The 14,044-nt window shown below is 39.2% G+C and overlaps 1 long non-coding RNA gene across 1 annotated transcript; it reads left to right on the top strand.

The window, feature by feature from the left end:
• Positions 1–2,447: 2,447 nt before the first annotated feature.
• LOC134297810 (uncharacterized) lies at positions 2,448–13,833 on the top strand. The gene is made up of 2 exons (XR_010004683.1): positions 2,448–2,521; positions 11,886–13,833. It is a non-coding gene; the product is annotated as an uncharacterized LOC134297810 (long non-coding RNA).
• The last annotated feature ends 211 nt before the right edge of the window (positions 13,834–14,044 follow it).

Below are 14,044 nucleotides of genomic sequence, written 5' to 3' on the forward strand. Positions count from 1 at the left end.
GTTGTCACAATGACTGATCAGATTTTGTGTAGTCTAACCTTCTCTTGTTTAATCATGTTTTCTCTTGGGAAGGTTTGATAGATGGCCTTTCTTTGAGCACTGGGTTTGATTGTCATTCTTTGACTTGGGAAAAGATGTCTTGGTCAGTTTGGACTGACTATTGACTGAATGTGAATTCCATTTCTTTCAACTTCAGTGTAGCATGTGATTTGGTTCACTAACTTAGGAAATGCAGGAATATTTGAGCTGAAGGCACCTTACTGAAATAGTTTTGACATTCTTTTAATAGAGGCACACCAAGGTCTGGATTGTGTTAGGTGAATTGTGCCTTTGTGTCTATATGGGTTTAATGACCCCTTGGTCTTTTCTATTACTTATTTCTAGAATATGCCATGGGAATATTAAGAATTGGAACTGTAGGGAATTTTCCATCTCCTTTTCCTGTCAAAAGTTGCAATGAAAGGGCTTTCTTTCTTAAGAATGTTAGATACCTGTGTAGAGAGGCTATGTAGATTCCCAAGTAGTGTTTAGATTTTCTTTAAAGAAATAATTGAGTTAACTCATTGCAATATTTGCCAGAAAAATATTTCCATCAAAACTTTACCTTTTCATTGGTTAGAGGCACATAAAAAAGAAGAAAAGTGTGTGAGAGTGTGAAAAACTGTTATCTTTAGCCCTATCAGTTGCAAGAAAGAATACTGAAAATATAATAAAGGCCCTTTCTCTTCTTATAAAAAGGTCAATGATAAGGAGATAAAAATAGTTAAGGAAAATAATGTGACAGTAAGGCTTAATTTAATTGCTAGTCTCATTCGCGCATGGTTTCTGTTAATTGTTGTGTTTTATGTTTCTTATTGTATTTGCCTGGGCTGTCGCCCCATGTAAGCTGCCCCGAGTCCCTTCGTGGAGATGGAGGCGGGGTATAAGAATAAAGATTATTTATTAACTAATGGTATCTACACTGTAGAAGTAATGCTTTGATACCACTTTAACTACCATGGCTCAATGCTGTGGAATAGTTGGGTGAAGCCACATCATATTTGACAGAAAAGTCTCAAAACCTTGTACAAATACAACACCTATGATTTCATAGTGTTTAGCCATGGCAGGTAAAGTGATATCAAACTACATTTATTCTATAGTCTAGATACACCACAGATGAAACCCAATGAATCAATGGAAACTCTATGTGGCAAGTTTGATTCCATGTCCACACTCTCATTGGGACTAGCATTGAATTTAGGCCAAAGACACACACATGTTTCCAGTGATTTATGGATGGCTGATGCAAAAAAACAAAAAAAACAAAAAAGCAAAAACAGGCAAAGTTACTTAGATTTTATCCAAAGCTTTCTTGCTTAGATCAAAGAAATGTGTGAGCAATGAGGGACTATGTAACATTTGAAGTTAGGGCTTTCATTCTGTCCAGTGCATTATATTCGGATATGATAAAATGTATACTTTAAAAAATAAACTTGAAAAAATAAAATTGGGATAGTTTTATTTTACTCATTGTTGTTAACACACAATCAAATGCTGAGTCCACCTGAACCCATTAGCAAAGCATCCCTTCTAAAGAATGTTAATAAATTAATTATCTTAGTTTAGATAGAAGCTCACCAAACGTGTGTGTGTGACTAGCAATGGAACATTCTTTTCAAAAATGTTATTAAATGTGAGTTCTTCTTTCAGCTATAGTCATCTCATAAATACTGGAATTATAGCCTGATTGATTCATATGATACTTTAATAAGCAGCCATTTACATGACTATGAGAGGCTGGTGTTTATATGATGCAGGATTGAAATGAACAAAGTTTTAATTTTCATGCCATATACAATTAGTGCATTTATCTTATTGACTATCTGGGTCCCAATTCTAGACACAAGGATGTTGATTGAAGGATGCTTCTAATCCCATGATGTATTTCTTTGAGATAGGCTCTAACTATATGGAAGATCTTGTCTCCAAGAGTATTGCCCTTCATGACTTTTGTGGTTGCAAATATAATAAAAGAATGTAAATAATTCCTCTTTTCTAAAAATGGTTTTATTTTTCTGTTTAATCACCTAATTTTACATGTATGCCGTCTTAGTTTTCTGTCAAATTATGGCCCTCAAGCTGATATTGTAGCTATTAATTATTCAATATTTGATGAGTAAGTTGTCAAGACAATATTAATGGATAGAAAATCATAACACCCATACATGATTATTCATCCTGAAGCACCTTTGCTTCAGGCCTGTTCAATCTTTCAAGGGTAGTTCAGGCATATTAGGCATTTGCTAATGACCTTCTGCAGATGATGTAAATCTTCCAAAAGAGTAATTATAGTTTCCTTAAAGGTCTGTGATTTGCTACATCCATCAAAAGTGGATGGCATCAATGTGTGATAAAAATAGTTTTGTTTGGACTTGGATATAAAGAAAATATGAATTTTCTTTTAGGTTTCATTTGGATTTCAGTTTCCTGCTTCTGTCTATATCATCTTACAGCTGTGGCACAGACAGAAATCCAACAAGTAAGGAACACTTAACATTGATAGCTTTGAAGACTCTCTGCCTAATGGATTTCTGCATATAGTAAACTTGAAAAAATCAAGAAAGTTCTATTAAGAAAGAATGTAGCATTGAGATGTGTCTGTTTGTTGCCAACCATGTAGAACATATTAGGCTTGAGCGATCCATGAAAAAAATTGATTCTAAACTCGTTTCAAAAGCAGGGGGCGCCAGCGTTTCGTTTCTGATGTCATTTCCGAATTTTGCCCCCCAAAAAATTCGAAGTTAACGAAAATTCATTATTTTCTAAATTAATTCGTTAATGGCGGACGCGCATGCGCAATTCCCAAAAACAGCACAGAGGGAGAGGACTTTACAGGACTCTCCCACCCTCATTTTTTGAGTGATCTTCTTCAAACTTGGTACAGTGGTAGAACACATTTAACACTGATAGCTCACCAAAATTTGGAACGTTTCCCTTATCCTCTGATTTTTGGCGAATTTTCATAGCTTTTATAATAAACCATTTTTTAATAATGGCAGAAATCTGTTCCTGGTTTGAAAGTCTTATTTCCTGTTAAATTGGGTTGTCTTTACTGTGAAAGTCATTGTTCTACTTCAGAAACTTTGTTTTTGTGGCTGAAACTTTGTTAAATTGGTGTGTGTGTGATATATACTGTGTATATATATATAGTCCCTGCATACGTGTGTGTGTGTGTGTGTGTGTGTGTGTGTGTGTGTGTGTGTGTGTATATATATAGGTAAAGGTAAAGGTATCCCTTGACGTTAAGTTCAGTCATGTCTGACTCTGGGGGTTGGTGCTCATCTCCATTTCTAAGCCCAAGAGCCAGTGTTGTCCATAGACACCTCCAAGGTCATGTGGCCGGCATGACTACATGGAGTGCCATTACCTTCCCGCCAGAGCGGTACCTATTGATCTACTCACATTGGCATGTTTTCAAGCTGCTAGGTTGGCAGAAGCTGGAGCTAACAGCGGGCACTCACTCTGCTCCCGGGAGTTGAACCTGGGACCTTTCGGTCTGCAAGTTCAGCAGCTCAGTGCTTTAACACACTTCGCCATCGGGGCTCATGTATATATAATATACATACACATACACACAATGTGGAGAATATGTGGAAAGGTAGATAGATAAGTTGGGAGCCACAGCGAAGGCACCTTCCTAGGAGCAAGGTCTAATAATAATAATAATAATAATAATAATAATAATAATAATAATAATAATAATAAATCCCTTACAATATCCAAGATGGCTCACTGCTACAGAATCTTGGGAGGTTTAGTTTGGTATGGTACCATTATTGGCAGAGAAAGCTAAGCTGTAGGAGTTGAAATCCAATCATTTATCCTCCCTATAGAATCAATTTTATATGCATTTTTAGCTACAGAAAAGCTAAAATCAGGACAGTAAAAGAACAACACCCAGAAAATGGGAATTCCAGACAGGAAACAATCAGGGCCAGCTAATACCTCCCAACAAAGGATTCCCCCAGGTAGGAAGCAGCCAGGCTTTGAAGCTGCAAGGCTATTCAATGCTAATCAAGGTGACCAATTGCAACATTCACACTTGCCTCCCACAGACAAGAGTTCTTTCTCCCACCCTGGACCTTCCACAGATATATAAACCCCACTTGCCTAGCTTCGCACAGACGTCAAAACCTCTGAGTATGTCTGCCACAGATGTGGGTGAAACGTCAGGAGAGAATGCTTCTGGCACATGGCCATAGAGCCCGGAATACATACCACAACAGTGTGATCCCGGCCATGAAAGCTTTCGACAACACAACCACAGTATCCATTCAAGTTCATGTAGCGTGGTATGGAGACCTGTATTGGGGGGAGGGAGGGTGCGAATCTGGGCCCCTGGGAGTCGTAGTCCTCCTTCCCTCCCTCCCCGGGAGCAGCCGAGGACGGGCCTGGCCCACACCCCCTCGCATCCCGGGCCTCTTCCTCCTCACCGCCGGGCCCCTCTCTGTCTCTCTCGGTCTCTCCATTCCCGGCTCCATCCGCTGCCTTCTCGCCTCACAGAGAGACACCAGGCCTGAGCTGAGGCGAGGCGGCGGCCATTTCCCCCCTCCGTCTTCCTCCTCCTCCTCGGCCTCCTTCCCCCTCGCCCCCTCCCATTGGCTGAGCCCGTGACGCCCCTTTTGCTGAGGGGCAAAAGGAAAGGGCCTGAATGGTGGGAGTTTGGGTGATTTGCAAAAGCTTTTTTTTCCTAACGAAAAAAACGATGACATAACAAAAAACGGCCTCTCGCGGTTCGAAACCGCGATATCCAGACGTGTGGACAATCAAGGCCGTATATTGCTTCAAAACTAACGAAAGTAACGAATTAATAACGGGTAACGGGGAAATCGAATTATTTGAGCAAGCCTAGAACATATGCATGGGCCAATTTAAGCATGCACATAGCAGTGAAGCCACTAGGTCAGTGGTTCTCAACCTGGGGTCCCCAGATGTTTTTGGTTTTCAACTCCCAGAAATCCTAACAGCTGGTAAACTGGCTGGGATTTCTGGAAGTTGTAGGCCAAAAACATCTGGGAACCCCAGGTTGAGAACCTCTGCACTAGGTGAAATCAATACATTATATGAAGACAAGGAAGAGGGACTTCTGAGCTATGACACTCTAATTGAGGAGTGCCCTCTCTTTGGAGGTTCACTGGCACCAACACTGTTTTTATGTGTGTTTCTTCAAGACTTTGAGCTTCATTGATTAATCTCAAAATACTAACGTGCATTATTTTAAACAATTTTAGTATTTTAAACCTGATGGTAGCTTGTTACACATATTGAATACATTTTAGTTTATTTTTATCATTTCTATTGTTTTTAATAATTTAAACTTGTTTACTTGTACACCACCCTGAGATCATTTGATTTATGATAGGATATAATTATAAAAATAAACATGGAAATGAGCAAATAAATAGATGGACATGGTTCAGACCTATGTTGTGAATAACGATTTCATCCTCATGGGAGGCCTAATTTGGTTCTATCCTATGTAGCCTAAGGATAAACTCCTTAGGCACACTCTCCATTCTTTTTTGTTTGGACTTGGGTATGTCACATGGAAATGAAATTATATTTGTGCAAAACAGCTGCAGAAGAGGGGATGAGACATTTGCTCAAGGATGTCTCATCAAGAATAGGAAAGAAGTGTTCAGCACAAAAAAATGTTTCCCTTTGCCTAAAAAGGATTGCTTGATGCCCTTGAGTGAGGTAGCTTTTATTCAGGACATTTTAATCCATGCCACACTTTACTGTTGAATTATTTTTTTATGTCTGTGAGGAAGGATTTTAGTAACATGATGAAAACTGAAGTTTGCTATTATTGTTGTTATCATTAAAATTTCTACAGACCATGCTTTGGTAATCATTACCTAAACTAACCTAAACTATAAAGTCAAATAAAATAAAAGTAAATCATCCCCCGTTTTTGTCAACTTTTAAAGGGGGTGTCATTTTTTTCAGACACCAGTTTTAATGGATGTGTCATCTGAGATTTCAATTGGAGAACATATGAACGCATGTTTTGCAAGAAGTTGTGATTCTGGGATTTAATGTTTCCAGGTTTCCCCTCCCTGCCCAACATATAAATTTTCCCTCATATCTTATCTCTTATCTTTTTACATGCCCAACTTAAAACTATATGATGCTTATAAAACTTGATTGTAGAAATCAATGTGAAAGCTAGAAAGAATTTCCACTAGGGGGCTCTTGAAGATTATTCATCTCCATAGAAGTGATGGGGAAAGTGAACCTTCAGGAGTGCTAGGGTGGAATATCATTGGCTTTCTACAACTGGCTTCCCTGAGAATCCATTACTAGAAAACAGCTGTCTGGCTTTCAAGATGTCTGCCTCAGATCCATTCCCTTCACAATATAAAATACAATTATTATTACATTTGGGTCTTGCTCTCTTCCCTCAGAGCTATGAGGAACATGCATAGGATTCATTTTCTTTTCAGAAGGGCTCTCTAATGTAGGTAAGGTTGAGAGATGTAGGTAAGGTTGGTTCTCAGGAGAGATTACTGTGCATAAATTACCCTCTCATCTATGATGGTGATTAAGGTCTACATTGCTTTCACAGTTCTTTTACAAAATTCATCTCAGCTCTTGTGAATTGGCTGGATGCATCTGGTGTTATCAGTAATCATCCCTATCTAGTTAAGACCTAATGACAGAGTCATTGATTTTCCTAAGTGAGTTTCACAGCCAAACAAGGAAATGAGTCTGTTTGTCCATGCCAGCAGTTATAGCATTCTAGCTACTATACCTAACAGATTTTCAAACTTAAAGTCAAAAGCAACCAAAGGATACCCATAGCAGGATCTCACTTAACTGAAGGCCAGGGCAGAGAATCTGTGTCCTTTCAAATGTTAGTGAACTACAGTGATCATAATTGTAGTCCACTTTCAGGGGTGTAGTAGTTCACTGTCGAGTCAGCAAACATCTCCCAGCAGACTGGCAAATACTCACAAAATATTTATTATTTCTTCTAGACAGGTAAGTTTAAGGACAAAACAAATGTCTCTAAATTCTCCCATCTTTCCATGTCATGTCCACCCCCTTGGCTCTCAAGTATTTCCCTTTTCAATCCTCCTTCCCCAGCACCACCCTCTCACCCCACATTCCTCCCAGTTACTCAGCTGTCAATTATCAACTTGGCATTATTTGGCCCTTTAGGCCACCATTACAGGCCATGCGCCCATAGCATGGGATGGAAGGAGTGGATTTTGTCTCCTCAGCCTCCAATGGGCCTCAGTGTCATTTTGTATGCCCCTCAGTGCAATGTAAGTGATGACACAGCATTTCTGAATGTTAATTTACTCTGGAAAAAGGGTTTTGAGAAAAGAGAGACTTCTACAAAATGGAAAAGATGAAGTGACATTTCTGCATGAAGTCTTGGAGGTTTGGGGGTGGTTTGGGCCTAGAAAACCACCAGAACATAACACTAAAATTAGGAGGGCTGTTCAGGAGATGTTTGGGGACCTGCCAGGTTATTTAAGGGGGGCATAGAATTGGGGTTCAGGGGTACATGTGCATCACAGGTCACACCTTTCTCATCCTTGGTAAGGAGTGAAAGTGAAACTCTGGCCAGGGTCTGGGCAAGCAGATAAGATAGGCTGTGTTTGTACATTTGATGGGTAGCAGGGAATAGACTGCCACTGATTTTCTTTAAGCTGAAAGTTCCTGTTTTAAAAACACTCTTCAAATGGTAATTTGCCCTTTGGTTTCAAGCGGTTGCTATTTCCTGTTTTCTGTGAGCGGTGAGATTCAGCCTGGAAACTCTTACACAGCCTAATTATTATAATCCTCTCAGAGCTTAATTATTGGGAATTGATGCTGGTGCATACAAGCTTAGTTCAATCTGGCACTCCATGCAGCTGGATCCTAGCATTGTGTTTGGCAGTGTCATGCAAAAAGAATCCACTTGGTGAAGTCATCTAAAATAATTATGCTTTAAATATGCACTGTTTCTGCCAAGCCATGTGCTACTGAAACACAGAATCCAGATGCCACGAATTTTCTATTCACTTCAGCTTTACTTCTGCCATGTGTAGGAAAAAGAGGTGCATTATAAAATTTCTCCCTTGTCTTTTCCAATGCAAGAAAGCTTTAATTAGACATAAATGAGTTTGATCAATGAATCATTAACTTCCATTAAACTTTAAGTAGATTTCCTGACCCGGCTAGTTCATTTGGAATTTAATCTGGTACACACTTGATAATTAGAATGAAAGGGATGAAAGCTGGAGGCTATCCTCAGTCTTTCACATGAAATGGAGTTGAGTCAGCTAATAAGTTGTGTTATAGTCGGCTTATAAGGGCAAGAATTAGCTGTAAAGTGTAATTTTCCTAGGGTGGAAAACCCGAAGTGTGAAGTGGATTGCTGCTTTGTTTAGCTTTCAAAATTAGTTCTGGAATAGTTCTGCTAAGCCAGCTCCACTAGCTGCCAATATGCTACCGAGCCCAATTCAAAGTGCTGGTCTTGACCTATAAAGCCCTAAACGGTTCTGGCCCAATTTACTTATCCGAACGTATCTCCTCATATGAGCCAGCTAGATCCCTAAGATCAACTGGAGAGGCCCTGCTCTCGGTCCCACCTGCCTCGCAGGCACGACTGGTGGGAACGAGGGACAGGGCCTTCTCGGTGGTGGCTCCCTGGCTGTGAAACAACCTCCCCACAAATATCCGATAAGCCCCAACTCTTCTGGGTTTCAGAAAGGCTGTGAAAACATGGCTGTGTGCACAAGCCTTTAATGAGTAATCCAATAACGTTGACATGGTCTGATTGAAGGCTGAAGCATGAGGTTTTTAGACAAATGGATCTAATTTACATATGTTTTAATTGTTATAATGTATTTTAATGATGTATTTTTATAGTTTTAGTTGATTATATGTACTGTTTTAGTTTTATTATTATGTTCTTGGCATTAAATGTTGCCAACTGTTGTAAGCCGCCCTGAGTCCCCCCGGGTGAGAAGGGCAAGGTATAAATGCTGGAAATAAATAAATAAATAATAGCCTGTCTTAAGGCCTTAACATATTTTGTCAATCATATCCTTGCCAGGAAACACTTATTATAGAAAAGCCTCAGAGTAAGAACCTGAGATGGGTGGGAATTTCACTTCAATTCTTTATTTTTCTTTTATATTTGGTATAAAGCAAATGTAAGAGATGCTGAAATTGAGCCCTAGGGTTTGGGTACACAAGGTTGATTCAATTCTCCGTGTTGGCAACAAACTACAGTTGTTTGTTCATAGCAAACAGGGGTTCTCAAACTTTTTCAGCCATGGAGCCAGTCCTTTTTGAAGCAAAAGTTTCTTGTGAAGCCCTAAGAAATGTTTATCTATATATATAAAAGGGTAATGAAATTTCGGCCTAGGACAAAACAACAAAACTACACATCCCAGAAACACTAAACTTGGCAGCACAACCCCTCATCCATGACTCTACATTCATACAACAAAAAGAAAAGAAAAATAAAGTCCTAATTAGAGGGAGATGAATAATTGTTTTTATCCAATTGCTGCCAGTTAGAAGGCTAAGCTCCGCCCACTTGGTCTCCTAGCAACCCACTCACCCCAGGGGACAGGCAGAGTAAGGCCTCACTTAGGCCTCTTCCACACTGCCTATAAAATATAGATTATTTGATTTTAACTGGATTATATGGTAGTGTAGACTCAAGGCCCTTCCACACAGCTATATAACCCATTTATAATCTTATATTATCTGCTTTGAACTGGATTTTCTTGACTCCACACTGCCATATAATCCACTTCAGTGTGCATTTTATATAGCTCTGTAGAAGGGGCCTCATATAATCCAGTTCTAAGCAGATAATATAACATTATAAATATACAGTAGAGTCTCACTTATACAACATAACGGTAGAATGTTGGATAAGTGAATATGTTGGATAAAAAGAAGGGATTCAGGAAAAGCCGATTAAACATCAAATTAGGTAATCATTATACAAATTAAGCACCAAAACATCAAGTTATACAACAAATTTGACAGAAAAAGTAATTCCATGCACAGTAATGCTATGTAGTAATTACTGTTTTTACAAATTTACCACCAAAATATCACAATGAATTTAAAACACTGACTACAAAAACATTGACTACTAAAAGGCAGACTGCGTTGGATAATCCCGAACATTGGATAAGCAAATGTTGGATAAGTGAGATTCTACTGTAATATGAAATAATTACTGTGGTAGAATAATACAGAACAATATAATCACTAAAACTAGGACAGTAAATAAAGAGCAACACTCTGAAAGCAGGGAAATTGGGAATTCCACAAAGGAAACAATCAGGGCCAGCTAACACCTCTCAAGAAAGAATTCTTCCAGAAAGGAAGGTCAGAAGGGAGAAAAGCAGTGTGTATTACCAAAGTCATGATTATTGCCATCATTACTATTATTATTATTATTATTATTATTATTATTATTATTATTATTGTGTTGCTGTGAACCATGAAAATGAATACTATCTGGCTCCAAGTATTCAAAAACACTAAAATTAGAATATATAAAAATTACCGTGGTATAATAAATCAGAACACTAAATAAAGAACAACACTCTGAAAACAGGGGAATTCCACACAGGAAACAATCAGGGCCAGCTAACACCTCCCAACAAAGTATTCCCATTACCAAAGTCTGGCAAATCCTCTGTTTTCTGAGGGCCACAGACAGTAGAAGCACATAAAATATCACAAAGAACACTGCTCTGAAAACAAGGGAATTCCAGACAGAAAACAATCCAGGCCAGCTAACACCTCCCAACAAAAAAATCACTCAGGGAGGAAACAGCCAGACTTTAAAGCTGCAAGGCCATTACATGCTAATCATTTTGCCTAACTGCAGCATTCATACTTCCCTCGAACAGACAAAAAACAACAACAACCAGAAATATTGTATATTCACAAGCTTTAGGAAATAATATCCCCTGATGGCGCAGCGTGTTAAAGCGCTGAGCTGCTGAACTTCTATACTGAAAGGTCGCAGGTTTGAATTGGGGGAGCGGAGAGAGCCCCCACTGTTAGACCCAGCTTCTGCCAACCCTCAAGTTCAAAAACATGCAAATGAGAGTAGATGAATAGGTACTGCTCTGGCGGGAAGGTAACGGTGCTCCATGCAGTCATGCCACATGACCTTGGAGGAGTCTACGGACAACGCCAGCTCTTAGAAATGGAGATGAGCACCAACCCCCAGAGTCAGACACGACTAGACTTAATGTCAGGGGAAAACCTACCCTTTACCTTAACTACCACCAATTCCTCAATGAAATATAGTTTTTGAATCTGATTAAATGGGAAGCATTTATATTAGTTATATAATGTATTTTTGCATATATTTTTATTCATTGGGTATATTTTTGAACATCTATTCAATAAGAGTTACCAGGGTGGTTCACAAAGTTACATACAATTAGCTGGTAGTTTTCAGAGTTAACAAAGCATGTACTCTTTTGTGGAAATTGGCAGGAGGCAATAATAATGGACATGCCATTGTTCTTTTAAGTGAGAGGCAGTGCTTCACAGTGTCAACAACCAGGTGGTTTTCCTTCTGAATGCTGTGCTAATGTTATTAGAGCTAATTGTGCTCCATACAACTGGTACATTTGAAAGCATTTCATATGCATGTATTTCAGGATTTCTTTCAGGATTTCATTTCTTCCCCTTGAGCCTTCAATTTAATAATGGTTAATCAAAATAGTATACAATTTATTTTTCAAGGACAGAGATCTCTGCATGTGAGAAATATTAATTCAGGATTTTTTCTCCTTGGTGAGCATGAGGATGAGAATTGTTGAGCATTTTGACTATGTGCTGTATTTTGTTACTTTCAGGGGGAAACTCATGAAGATATTATCATTTGATACAGAACAAGATTTGTACACAGCAAACAAGATCACTATGCTCGCTGTTGTATTGGATCACACGTCAGACAGGTGTCTAGGACTGTGAGATGTATTGGCGAGTAATGCGTGCAGATCCGAGTACAGTTGCCTTTTGCAGCTGACATCATCATCATCATCATCATTATCATCATCAGAGTTGCTACCACTGATAAAATCAAGCAAGTGAGCATGAGTCTTTTTGTTCTTATGCAGAGGCCAGAAATCTTGTTGTTGCCAGTTCTTCATTGCTGTATACAAACAACCTTTCTTGCTAAAAAGAAGAACACTTGTGAATATGCCTGCACCCCTGTTGTGCTTGCAGTTATTGTTTTTCAAAAGTTGGGATCTCAAAAAGGAGAAATTTTACTCAGGTACAGGGCACAGAGTGATCTACCTAAAAGGAGAGAAATGGAGGAGGAGGGCTTCCCCCAAATAAGAACTTGCCTCCAAGATGAAATTTTCGTGCACTCACCACATTCCTAACATTGCAGAGATTGAGACAGTGGAAATCATCAACACCCAGAACTCTTGTATTTACAGCATTAACATTCCCTTGATAACTTCTCCTTTACCATTTCTTTTGTTGCCTAAATTTTAGATACCTAAATGCACCTTTTATATATTTACTTTTTTATACTCTGCATTTTATGAGGCTTCCTGAAATACTTTGACAGGCCACAAGCGGCCCATGGGACATATGTGGTGCAGGTCTGCTTTAAGAGAAGCGCTGGAATTATTTTTTCCTTCCGATGTTTTGGGGTGCAGCATATAATTTCTTACAACCAGATATTCTGGGAAGAGATGATAGGAACTGAAGTTCAAGACAGCAGGATGTACAAAGGATGAGCAAAAATGTATTTGTTTCTCCGTGTAGTTGCTCTACTATCTCCCCTCTCATCTGTTTGCAAATGTCTAGTAATAGTGTAAAACCCAAACTGATGTAGGAATTTTTCAAATGATTTAGGACTGAAGTAGAATTAGCCACAAAGAAATTGTTTCTTCTGATTCATTAAAACAAGGGAAAGAACAAAGAGACCACTGGGAGCTGTCAGTCAACCTTGAAACTTTTGAAGCCTTGAAGCATCACTTTGAAAAGCCACCATGGTTCGGTTCAGCCTGCAGTGCAGTGATAATACAAGTGTCAGCTTGTCACATTTGATTTCCATTCACACGGTGCAGGAGGGAGCAAGAAAATGCAAGGGAAAGGCACATTTCCTCACCACAATTTTGCCGTCACACCCTTCTTTGCTCTAGCAAATGCAGCCACAGCAGCACAATCTGCACCGGTGCAGGAGGTGATGGGAGAGGAAGCCACCCTGTCATTCTTCTGCCTTTAGAAGGAAAGTACAGCCTCACATCCTGTCAAAGCTTCTTTCTCTCAAGCTAACCACCAGAACTGGAGCTGCTGCACCTGCTCCTGTCAGCTGTAAGGAAAATTTCAAGCAGAACAGATGGGAGAATGCAGACAGTGGAGGCAACTGTTGCCTAGCAAAAGAAAGCAAAAGAAACCCAAATCCCAAACTGAGGATCCTTTCATTTTAGTACTAGGCCCTAAAAAGATACCTAGTACCCTGAATGTTTCAGCATATTTCTTTCAAATATCAGGGAAACCTTAATATTTTTCTCACAAAACCTGATGGAATCAGGAGTTTGTTTCTCCTACCTCTGAAACAATGCAGCAACCAACCATCTATGAACAACTGCAACCAGCCCTGGTGACTTGCTATACCCCTACTGTTTTTGAACTCCCTCAGTCAACTCAGTATAAATTGGATTTTTTGAGGGAGGGGCATGGCAAGAGAACACTCAACCAATCAGCAACGTACACAGCTAACCCTACTCATTTTTCTGGAGTTTCAGCCATGTGAAAGTAAATTTTTGATAAAGAACTTCCAACTACCTTGTCTAAAATTACATGTTTGGGAAGATAACAGGGAATGGACTAATGAGTACTTTCAGGAATTCCCCACACCCATCAGGGGAAAAGCTTACAAAAAAGCAAGCACCCATGAGCATTGTACTGGGGATATGAATCCACAACTATTTAACACTTGCATTCAAAAATGCATATTTATTATTCCTGCAATAGGAAAAACAAATAGTCCTTT

Source organism: Anolis carolinensis, chromosome 1 (genome assembly GCF_035594765.1).
Source record: "Anolis carolinensis isolate JA03-04 chromosome 1, rAnoCar3.1.pri, whole genome shotgun sequence".
Classification (NCBI taxonomy): Eukaryota; Metazoa; Chordata; class Lepidosauria; order Squamata; family Dactyloidae; genus Anolis; species Anolis carolinensis.